General features: G+C 34.0%; 1 long non-coding RNA gene across 1 annotated transcript in view; it reads right to left on the bottom strand.

The window, feature by feature from the left end:
* LOC107661516 (uncharacterized) overlaps positions 1-11,433 on the bottom strand; it is a 21,987-nt gene extending 10,554 nt beyond the window's left edge. The window contains exons 1-3 of the long non-coding RNA XR_001631115.1: positions 11,362-11,433; positions 10,311-10,423; positions 3,350-3,475 (exon numbers count right to left, since the gene is read on the bottom strand). This is a non-coding gene — a long non-coding RNA (uncharacterized LOC107661516). The remainder of the gene's footprint in view (positions 1-3,349; positions 3,476-10,310; positions 10,424-11,361) is intronic.
* Between the last annotated feature and the right edge of the window lie 1,666 nt (positions 11,434-13,099).

Here is a 13,099-nt window from a genome sequence, read left to right as displayed (position 1 = left end):
TTAAAATTTTCGGCATGTCTAGAACAATTCTTACAAGTACAACACGACGTAGCTGGGCGCCGCGGACAGACACTGAACGGCGCCGCCGGTGTGCCTACAGTCATCGAAAATTAAATTATGTGAAAAATAATGCGTTTTTCGAACCACCAAGCATGAGAGCATGTTCTAGTAAACCCCCAAAACAAAATCAAGACTTTGTAAAAGAGCATAATAGGACCCCTTTAAGGATGTGTTGGTATTTTGTAGTAGGAAAAAAAAAGACAAAAATACTGATTATGAACATTTTGCATTGATCCTTCAGAAATCCATGTCTTATAAATCCTTGGAGATTTCTGTAAGACCTCATTTTCTGAAGTCTTATTAATCTCCCCTCTGCTAGAGAAATCATTAATGTCAATTCATTATTTTATAACATTATATCAAGATTAATATAAACGATGAAGTGGAAAAACCCACCAGTGGTCATTGTGTACTGGTGCTGGTCTTTGGCCTTGCAGCAGCTGTGTTCTAATTAAAGCTGCTTCACTTGAGTGGTTTATATTTATATTTTATTGGGACCTTTCGCCTCTCATGATATACACAGAGTGCAAATCAACCCCTGGGCATATAATTTATAAACATCTTTTAATTGCCTCATTTATATCTAAAAGGCTAAATGTATATTAGCATGCGAAGGGTAGTGTATTGGGAAATGTAAACCATAAGCATTTTGAGATATTTTTTATCACTCTGAATTCAGATGTAAAGACTGAAAGAATGAATTTCCATTCACTGGCAGCAGAAGACAGGAGATTGCACAATTATGTGTGTTCAAACACCAAAAATGCTTTTAAACCCGAGACACATTTCTGTTTCACTTAAAACATGCAAAATACTAATGCACTTTGAGGTAAAGCAGTGAAATAAATGGTATTGATTAAAGATATCTTTGGAAAACAGAAAAGATGACACTACCTCGCTCATTTGCACAGTAACAGACTCTAGCTTTTAAACTGTCATGTCTGGCATGCCCTGATATCAGAAAGAAACGTCTACGTGCAACGTTTCCCACAGCTAACACAACAAAGTGCTTTCATGTTGTCTTCAGACAAAATGAGGTTTAGTTAGCGAGGTTTGAATCGAATGCTGTTTAACCCCTCAGAAGACAGATTAGCCCCGAGACAGTCCATTCATCATTCTTCTTATTCGTAACGCAATCCCATAAGGACCAAACCACAGGCACCTTCTGGAACAGCAATAGTCCTTGGGAGTGTTTTTACAAGTTTGGATTCCCAACCGTGCATTTTACTGCTATTGCAGCGAAAGATTTGATGCATATCCGCTCCCCTCCATAAAAGCTTGTAGCGTGAATAACTGGCTTGGATTTGATTGAAAGAATAATATTTATATTGAAAGCATATCACTTCCCACTAATATTAATCAAGAGTGCCATCATAAATATTAGGAAAGTAGCACATACATACATGCATTGGTGGGCAAGCTGTTCTGAACTGTTTTGCAATTCAATTCACTGATAACAACCAACTCATAGTGATTCATTCATCAACTGAGTATGGCTAATTCTAATTCTAAACAGAACTCCAAACTGGTTCAGAACACCTTGCTAATCCTTTTGAGCAATTCAGTGAAAATAACTGACTCTAAAAAGTGGTTTTGTGATTTGAGACACTAGATCAGATTCTAAATTGGTTTACAATTCAGTGCATTAGCTGCGTTTCCATTACCCATGGAAACACGTAAATATGCCAAAAAAAAAAAATATATATGCCCAATACAAACATGTCAATTTCGCAAAAACTCCTATATATCACAAAAAAGATTTTACGCTCGAATGAGGTGGTTTTTCAGGCAATTCAAAAAAGGAATTTTTCACAAAATTGCAATGGAAACCCCCAAGAAACACCTTATAAGTAGCTGCTCTCAAGTATAAGGGGCTTTTCTTGCCGAGAATTTACACTGCACATGTCTGCGGCGCATTGATCACGGCCACTCTAGTCAGTGCTTGTGTTTATACCAGTCACGTCGCGGCACGTTTCAGAAGCGGCTCTCCATGCTGCTTCGCTAAAGATACATGCCTACGTCTCATGCCTAAAAATAATGGCTAGTGCAGTGGCTGTGATATACGTAAACCTACCAACATCCATCGAAATGACTTATTGCGAGAGGAAAATAATTATGTATTAGTCGCATAATATCGGTAAATGGAAACGCATTAGTTTTTTATCGACATTTATTAAAAATCGCAAAAGTTTTGTGCAAATCTGTGATGGAAATGCAGCTAATGAATGAGCCAATTCAAAAGAGTAATTCATTCATGAATCGAATACCACTAGTTCTGATTCTAAACTGATTGCAAACTGATTCAGAACACCTTGCTAATTAGCTTGACCAATTCATTAAACTCTAAATAGTCATTCATTCACAATTAAAGAATCACTTGTTCAGATTCTAAACAGACAATACAAAATATCAAACACTTGATTGCTGAAATACCAACAGGTAAAATGTAATGTCTTCTGCCATACAAGTAAAGAAAATAGATTAACTACTAAAATACTACATGATTTAATAAACTAGCAATGCTACATTCTCACTACTGAGAAATGTAGTTAAATGAACAGTTTCGGCATTTGTATCAATGCTACAAACACTGTATGCATCTTAAATCCCAGAAGTAGAGCTACCGAGCAACGTTCTTGCATTCATCCATGCAGTGTTTTCCCAAAGGATGAATCAAAGGAAGTTGAGCTCTGGAATAAAAGTTGGAGTTTAATCAGCTGGTTGCTTCGCTAGCTCATTATCAGTGAACACCTGCCTTTCATGCCATTTATCAACTGCCTGTCAATATATAGATTAGAGTATCCATTTCACTGTCAAAACTGACTATTCATCACAGCTGTACACTGTTCGGTTGTAAAATTCTCTTCGACCTCTGTGCATAAACACAATCTTCTGACTGCAAAAAAGTGAATATAAACAGACAATGACGCTAAACAGAATGAGAGCCGTGATAAATCAGATATTGTGAAATATCAATTTTGCACATGGCTGCACATGAGCGCACTTACATATTTTCCCAATGCTCCTTGTCTTATTCCCTAGCCATTAGTTTAATTCATGACATTGTAGAGGGAGGAGGTTTACTATTGGGTTCATAAACAGACAGTGAATCCAATTTTACAAACTCAAACATGTCATGTGATATTTCAGAATAGTTTAAGAGCTGGACGATATTGTTGGCTGTTTACTTCAATACTGAACACGAGAGATTAGTTGGACAGTCTTATATAGTATCTACGGTCCCAACATTTGTTATAGAGCTCTCATTACAACAGGCAGAATGAAGTACCTTGTTCTTAATTAGAGTCTTGAAATCCCAAATTGTCTTGCTATTCTTCTTTTGTTCCAGAGTTCTATTGATTCATTCCTTCCTTCAGCACCAGGACGCTCAGAAATGCATATTAAGCAAGCTTTCCTGAAACAATTGATACAAGAAAATGTTAAACCGAAGACAAATGTGGTTGGAGTCGGTTCATCTATCTCTTTCCCACTCAGATCTCATTGTTTTAACCTGGTGGAATCCCACTTCGCCCTTCAGTGAGCCCCACAAATCATCCTGGGACATGGAAATGGGGGACAGAACAAAATGGGCATCAAAGTTCGTAGACTGTAGGCAAGAAAAAGAACAAAGAGAAGAGAAACAAGAGCAGTGAAAATCTTCTGGCACAGTCATCATATCCCACTAGTGCAGATCACAGAAAGGGCTTTTCACACACTCTTAACCCTTGAATAATGGTATTTTAAACCCCCCTTTTAACCCTAGGCTAATCAATATTTCACACATTTGACATTTTGAAATTGTGGATCTAGAATGCTGGGGTTGTTTAGCAACATAGAGTATAAACATTGCTTCAATGGGAGTCTAGGTTAGATACCTGTATCATTATCATGGAGCAAAGATCAATGTTAATTGGACAACAGCCTGTAAAAATGTCATTTTGAGTTCTGGTTGGATGATTTTCATTGAACGTTAGGCTTTTAATCTATTTTTGTCCTGATGATTGGGTGATTGAGCTCTTAAATGGATGACTCTTTGCAACAAACAGCCAATGTATTAGAGTTTTGTCAATTATTTAAGAAGCTAGTTTACCCCAAAAAAAACAAAAACAAACAAAAAAAATCTGTAATTTACTTACCCTCAAGTCACTCCAAACCTGAATGACTTTGATTTCATGCTGACAGAATTTCTATTTAACTATTCCTGGTCTATTTAACTATTCCCAGAACTATTCCTTTAAGTAATTTCACTGTTTAGTGAAGCTCTTTGGAAAACACTGCAGACACTAAAATAAAAAATAGATCTGAGCACACATTTTGACATTGATAAGTGACATCTGTGCTTTCCCACTCTAGAGAAGTCCCAGTCGCCACTGAAGACAACCAATCATAAACTGCCTCAGTGCTCGCCTTATTAAATATTCATGGGCTTTGCACAGCCTGAAAAACTTTTAGAGTTAAAACTTATAAAGTGGTAACGAGAGTGATAAACTGTTATTTTCCTGTATATTTTAGAAAACTTACTGGATAGGCTATTATTTAATGGAGATTTTGAAATGTAAAAAGTAAGATTTGTACAAAAGATATTTTCAAGAACATTGGGGTCACCTTTACTTTCACTGTGACATTTTTCAAAATATTTTGTGTTTCAAAAAAGAAATACATGTTTGAAATCACATAAGGGTGAGTAAATTATGACAGAAATTTCACTTTTTGATAGACTATAAAACAAACTGAATCTTCATAGTAACACTTCCACACATGGACAGTTATTAAAACCTACTGCATGGTCGTACACATCGCTATATTTGTCAAATCAAATGTTATTAACCTCATAAATATGCAATTGAAAATATTAACACAGGGTTTACCAATGTACAATGTGAAATCTTGAAACCTAACTGAAACACAAGATTGTGTTTATCCAATTTCAAGTGTGAAAGGCCCAATAGTGAGTTGCAGATGGGGTGCATTTGCATCTTGAGGCTAAATAAGTGTTTTTTTTTTCACTTCCTCCCATTGTCTACTCAGTTCCTGTTTCTAAAGCCTGTCAAATCATATCAGCCTTCTCAGCCTCACCAGTCCACGCATCTGTTTACTGGTATATAATAAGCACATAATCAAACGCCGCAGTTAAGCGAGGGCTGAGTGCTGTCAGAGCACATTGAGGGTGCATTTATTCGACGCTCTCGGTGTTGGCAGTTGCTTTGAGAAGGGCAACATTAGAAGCAAGTGCTAATAAGCATTTGACATCAAGGTTACAGATATGCACCCTGTTGAGCAACAGCGGGCCTGTCTCACACTCTCTGGGGACTTAGTGTGTCACTATTTTGTACTTTACAACATGCACAAACAAATTCAACTTTAATAAATACAGAAATGAGAGATGGGAAGATATAACAAAACACTTTAATGTGCTGAACAAGGCAATTATGAAAGCATGAGATGCATGTGGATTCTGTAACATTCTTTTTGATTAGTCATTTCAAGGTTGAAGACATCCCTCTGTTGTTTTGAAACACTTATGTAAATGCTAAATTGTAAGCAGACACATTTTTATCACATATTTACTAGACATTCAGGATGTCAAAAGAGGTTGCATGATGCGTGAACAAATCACAGGAAAGTGATCCCTGGAGAGTTAAACCTGAGAATAATGATGCATTTATTTAAACAAAAGCTACACATATCTATTCAGCCACTGGCATCACTAGCACTGTTTTCCTCTGATTCACGTCTTATCTCAATGACAGGCAGCAGTTGGTTCCTTTTCAGAGACATAAATCCTCTTCTGCTGCTGTTAGGCAGGGCATCCCCCAGGGATCTATCCGGGGCCCTCTACTCATTTTAATCTACATGCCTCCCTTTGGACAAATAATACAACATTATTGGTCCATTTCTATTATTGTGTCAAAGACACACAAATATATATTATTTCCCATCAGCACAGCCTTCCACCCCCTCATTAAATACCTTCATCTGTAATTTAAAGCTGATTCTAACTGGACATTCACAACCTCAACAAAAGATAAAACTGAAATCTCATTAATCAGTCACAAAGCTCTTATCCTTAGCCATCCTGATATTTATATAGATACTGATGTGCAAAACAAGCCTATTAAAACTGTACTTTGTATTAATTTTCTCACTGAAATAAAATTAAATAAAACTAGATATCCAATGATGTATTCAAGTCACAAATAATGTCCTTGCTATCTTCATTCAAGAGCTCTTTTCCTTTTTTAAGTATTGATGCAATAAATTGCATTTATTAATACATTCTAATTTAATTGTACCCACAACATACTTAAAAATGTATATGCCAAAAGTATTGTAAGTTGTTGTGCAAAAAACTGCCTGCCAAGTGCATAAACAAATTAATTAGATTCATTTATCAGCGAAATAAATGAACTTTTCCATGACATTCTAATTTATTGAGATGCACCTGTATATGATCTACACATTTTATATACACTACAATCTACACATTTTATATACAATACAATTCAAAACACTGAGGTCAGCAAGAATGCATTAAATATATCAAGTGGCAGGATTTCCATTTCAAATAAAAGCTGTTCTTCTGAACTTTCTATTTATCATACAATTTTGAAAAATCATATAAAGCAGCACAACTGTTTTCAACATTTATAATAAGAAATGTTTCTTGAGCAGCAAATCAGAATAATAGAATGATTTTTGAAGGATCATGTGGTAATGAAGACTGAAGTAATGATGATGAAAATTAATCTTTTATTTTAAAATATGTTCAAATAGAAAACAGTTTACAATATTACTGTTTTAAACTTTTTTTGATCAAATAAACGTGGCCTAGGTGAGTAAAAGAAACTACTTTCAAAAATATGAAACAATCTTACCAACCCAACTTAATCACACAGATTTTAATATAATTAAAATTACAATTATATTAATATAACTATTAATATATAACAGAAAGGAAAATGAAACAAAAGCAAAGAGAAGCAAAACTAAATGAAAGAAGAAAAAGTGAAAGCAAAACAAAAAAACAAAACAAGCTAATGGAAGGAAAAATAAATAAAACAGAGGAAAGGAAAACAGAAAACAAAAAGCCAAACAGAACAAAAGCAGAGAAAGGGAAAGCAGAACAAAGAAAAACAAAACAAAAGCAAGGGGAAGGAATACAAAACCAAGCCAAACAAAAGCAGTAAATTAATCAAAATTAATATTAATATTAATATGCACATATTAATATAATTTCATTTATTCCGTTTTTGTTGCAGAGTTCATGCATATGGATGTATAAAGATAAAACGTACCATTCTTGTATAGGGAACGTGCCATCATTATGGAATATTCACAAGCTCCTTTCCAAACTGACTCTGAGAATGAAGAAAAAAAGAGCAAATTGTGAAAGGCTTGTGGGTTTCTTTTTGCTGACTAAAGCAGAACTTTGACTTTTACAAATGCAGTTTCATGGCACTCTTTTCGCTTCATGCCAGCTTAATATTAACACCCTCAGGGCTGGCCAAACAGCAATTATCGAGCTTGTGTTACTGTGTGTATGCTGTGCATGTAAACATGAGTGTCAGTCCACCCAGAAAGGACAAACTCTTTGAGGACATCCCACTGTTGAGACAATATATAGCAACATCACCAACAAAAGCGGTAATCCACTGTCACACAGAAAGGAGCACAGAGTCCATAGTCCTTTTGATTGGACAAGCAAGCCCCATTCAAAGAATGGGAAATGAGAAGGAGAGGCTTTGCTGCTTTACTGAAAATGGCCCAGAGCATCCAAGAAAAAAAAATGCTTGGGAAGATTTCTATTTTGGCATACAATGAGCAAGGCTGCGGGATAAATTATCACCATACTATCCATTTGCACACAAAAGGTGGCAACTCTAGAGAATTACGATGCCTTAGAAACTCTGGAATCATAAAGGGTTTTGTGTCTGAAGGACTTCTAAAATTCAAAGGCAGCCCATGAAACACTTATGGGTTCACAGAAAAGGTCACACATATTATGTCTTGTGGCTGTATTAATGAAAATGAGTATTTTAACGCTTACAGATTGGCCCCATTCACTTCCATTGTAAGTGCCTCACTGTAACCCATTTTCTTAAAGAAAAGAAAGAACAAGTTTGATCTTAACTTGTATTGAACCTGGAATATCCATTTAATCAATAACCAATAGAGAAATACAAGCTTTAAGGGTTTACATTAGCCCTATAACCAATTCACAAATATCTTCATATTCACTTTCTTTTTTTCCTTCCAGAACTTTTAGGCAAATATGTTGCGCTATTGATCATTCTGTAGCAGACGTATCCAAATGGAGAGAGAGATATATTTGTCACTTCTTTGTAAACTGCTGGCTTACACACCGAGGTTGTTCAGGTCGGCTATTTTGGCTTTCCGCAAATGTATAAATTATTAGGTTGCAGGAGGCACATTTATTATATGTGTTTTGTTGCCTGGAGGCTAATAGCTGCTTTTCAGGTGTAGTAGGGCACTGATGAATGCTAGCTAATTGCTAATGTTGGCTGAGGGTTTAGACACCATTTATCACGTCTTTAAGGGATCTGCACGTGGGAATATTAACAGCCGCACTGCCGTGACTTAAGTCTCTAAAAAAGTCTTTAAGTGCATTAAAGCAGTGCTTTAGTTTGACATTAGATAATGAAATGAGAGAGAGTCCAATTAGTTCTAACAGCTTAAGAGTGGTTGAATGTAATGCGATGCCAAAATGCCAGACTTTAAATGCTCCAATGCACACTAATGCACTCTCTTAGGGTCAAATTTACCCACCAGGAAAGATTGGAGAGGGTGTCATTTTACCTCTCTAGATTGGCTGACGCTTTAAATTACAGACTTTTGTAGATAAATCAAATCACAATAGCACTTTAGAGCACAGCAGTTAGCAGTTTGCAGGGGCAAAAAGTGATTGTCAAAATCAAAGTATTTAATTCAAATCAGTTTACTCAATAAATTATACCCAGGTGTGTCATTAACCAATATCTTTTTTGGCTCACTTCATGCCCTAGATGAGAAAAAAATATGACTTTAATACAAATCTTAATATAACTTTACATAAAACACTTAAAGAAACACTGTGTATAAACAACTTTAAATCCGTAATTGTTTATGAAATTGTTTATGAAATTAATTGTAATTTTTTTAATAATAAAATATTATTTCTAAGAAATTGCAAGTAATACATTGAATTGAATATGAAATTAAGTAGAAAAACTGAAATAGTATTTTCTTGTAAAACATACTCCAATAATCTTTATTTACAGCTTTGAAAATACATTTTCACAGTATACATATAATATTATTAAACATTTTTTGAATTATACATTACCATTCAAAAGTTTGGGGTTGACACAATTTCTAAAATGTTTTTGAAAGAAGTCTCTTATGCTCACCAATGCTGCATTTATTTGATCAAAAATACATTAAAAATAGTAATATTGTGAAATATTATTACAATTTAAAATAGCTGTTTTCTATTTGAATATTTTGTAAAATGTATTTTATTTCTGTGATGCAAAGCTGAATTTTCAGCATCATTACTCCAGTCTTCAGTGTCACATGATCCTTCAGAAATCATTCTAATATGCTGATTTGGTGCTCAAGAAACATTTCTGATTATTAACGTTGAAAATAGTCGTGTTGCTTAATATTTTTGTGGAAACAGTGATTATTTTTTTTTCAGGATTCTTTAGTGAATAGAAAGTTCAAAAGAACAGCAATTATTTGAAAAAGAAAACTTTTGCAACATTACAAATAGTAAACAGAACAAAAACAGTTTTTACTGTTACTTTTGGTCATTTGAATGCATTTTAATGCATCCTGGCTGAATGAAATTATAATTTTTTTAAGTTAAACTAAATAAAAATAATAACAATGACAAAAAAATACCTTACTGACCCCGAACTTTTGGACAGTAGCATATAAAAAAAGAGCTAAAAATAAATAAATAAATAAATCTGAGGGGGGCACTGTTTGTTTGAATGAGCATGACGCTTTGATTAGACCTGATATGAAGTATGACCCAGAAGCCTTTTTAATGTCATGCTACTATCTTGCCTCTCTGAGGGGTTGCTGGCCCCCAGCCCTTCTCAGAACTGAAATCAGCACTCCGCCGCACACGGGGCACTGACCCACCAGCCGGGATTTTAAACGAATCGGAGGATAGGACATAGGAGCAGCACCTGCCCAGATGGCAGGGTGCACAGGTCCCGAGCAGAAATACAGCATGGGCTTACCTGCGCGTTCGACCTGGATGGACGCCACAGACAGACCCCTGGGACAAAAGACAGGAAGGGAACGCTGAGATCCAGTCTGTTGGCCGTGACTTCCATACCTCGAGTGTTCATGCCTGGTGGGAAAGGGTTAGGGATGACATTTGCATCACGAACCTTTGGATTAGACAAGGCTAGTTCACTACAGTGCACATTTGAAAAATTATTTCAGTTATCCCTATGAGTGTACTAAATTTATAACTCAGTTTTTCATTTAGAACTGACATGTAATTGCTATGTATAATAAAAGAATAATGCTTATTACCACAAAATTAATTTCCACGTGCCCCTCCGTTTAGTTATAAATAGCAAAATTGAAAAAAAGAGTTGCTATGAAGCAGTGAACAGAACCAATGTGTAAAAATGTAAATTTGCATTTTAATTTTTAGTCCACAATACTGAATTTTTACAATAACAGTAACAATACTATTACTACTAATCATTATGTTTGATATTCTTATTTATTATTATTATTATTATTATTGTCATTATTATTAATGGTAATGGATTATTATTATTATTATTATTGATAATAATGTTATTGTTAACTACTAAAAGTAATAATGCTAATAATAAATAATGCTAATAATTAACCTTAGATGAGAAAAATGACTTTAATACAAATCTTAAGATAACTTTACATAAAACACTTCATATAACTTTACATAAAACCCATGCTTACACTTAAAAAAACACTCTGTGTATAAACAATTTTAAATCCATAATAGTTTATGAAATAGTTTATGAAATTAAATGCAATTTTTAATTTTAATGCTAATAATAAATAATGCTAATAATTAACGTTACTATAAAACTTGCTAACTTTCATATATTCTACAACAATAGTAATCATAATTTCTATGAATATTATTATTATTATTATTATTATTAATGTTACTGGTATTAATAACAATTATATTATTATTATTGCAATACTTTAGTCACAGTAAATAAACAATGTGCTACATTACTACATTGACATGGTTTTAGTGTGAAAAAAAAATCACTTACTGACCTTTTCTGTGTGAAGTTATCTCCAAATTGACTTTCTTGCCATGGCAATGAAACACTGAGAACCCTAAAACCACTGGAAAAAAGACAGAGAAAGTTTCAAACAGCTTTACAACTCAAATAATATAAAAGTTTTAACAGAAAAAATGATATGCTTTGACAACTTAATAAGCTTTACATTAATGCTTGCAAATCATCCAAAAAATTGGCCCAATTCACTTCCACTGTAAGTGGACCATAACTACAGTTTCTATTGAACATAAAATCAGCTTGTATTGAACGCGGTAAGTTTGCAACATGAATGAACACTGCAATGTGAAAATGTGCTTCTTTAAGAAGGTATTTATATTTGATCTCTCCAAAATTGCTTTTATTGGTGTGACCTAGCCAGGGAGATTTAAACCATTAAATAACATTTTACAAATTAGAGACATATTAGACATCCTAAACAATATTTTTAGATTACATGATTTTACAGTGATATAAAACCGTAGAAACATTCAGAAAGCGCTCTGCATTTCATTTCTCATAATAACTGTCTTGCAAAAAAGATGCAAACCATACCCTGAAATACGAATTATAAAATGCAATTGTGTCCCATACGGCTTGAAAAATGGATGCCTCTTTGCTTACGAGGGACTCGAGCTCTTTAAAAGCACTCAGTGTAGGTCCCTCACAGCAGCGACCGCTCTCTCTGTCCTTCACATTTCACTGGTCAGTGCACAGTAATCAACACACATTACCCACACAGAGCCCAAGCTTAATTACCAATCACACACAGACCCATAAACACTCCAGCTCTTCCATATTCTGCCTGCCACTTACCTTTCTCCCCATTATTTAAATTCAAGATTATCAATGACTGACACATGAGTATGTAAATGTGTTTTGTTTTTGAGATTATGTGCATTGGTTGATATGCTGATGAGGAACGGTAACTGCCTCTCGAGAGTGAGTGACATTCCCCTGCACAGTATGAGACCATCTCCTGGATTCTTCTCATCAGGCATCCTGCGGAGAATAGTTTACTTCTTAACAACAAAAGGAAAATTGTTTACGGCATTCGCCCGACGGTAGAGGTTTGACTTTGCCATACCGTGCCTGATTGGTGCCAGACTTTGGAAGAGTTGCCTAATATATGAAATACTCTTTAAGGAAGTTTACCCCAAAAATGAAAATTCTGTTACCATTTAATCACCCCCAGGCTTTTCATGGTTCCATGTTTCCCTTTACTATAAATAATAATATTAATAATGATAAAGTAAATATTAAAGATATCCAGTTTTATGGTAATGTTTATTATTATTATTAACAACAACAACAGCAATAATATTATCATCAACAACAATAATAATAAGAATATTACAGTAAATATTACAGTTAGCAGTCAGCCAGTTTTATGGTTATGATGAATTATTATGATGCTGAAAATTATTATTTGTTAATAATAATAATAATAATAATAAAATAAGTATTTAATAATTTAATGTTACCATGTTTTATAGTAAGATTTATTGTTATTATTTATATTATTATTATTAACATTAATAGCAATAATATTATCATCAACAATAATAAGATTAATTAAAGTAAATATTACAGCTAGCAAGTTTTAGGTTTACAGTTAATTATTATGATGCTCATAATTATTATTCTTAATAATAATAATAATAATAATAATAATAAAGTAAATATTAAAGGTACCAAGTTTTATGCTAAGGTTTTTAATTATTATTATTGTT

The sequence above is a fragment of the Sinocyclocheilus anshuiensis genome, unplaced genomic scaffold (assembly GCF_001515605.1).
Source record: "Sinocyclocheilus anshuiensis isolate Anshui unplaced genomic scaffold, SAMN03320099.WGS_v1.1 scaffold491, whole genome shotgun sequence".
Classification (NCBI taxonomy): domain Eukaryota; kingdom Metazoa; phylum Chordata; class Actinopteri; order Cypriniformes; family Cyprinidae; genus Sinocyclocheilus; species Sinocyclocheilus anshuiensis.
The sequence above is the reverse complement of the archived record's forward strand: the minus strand, read 5'-3'. Positions and strand labels throughout refer to the sequence as shown.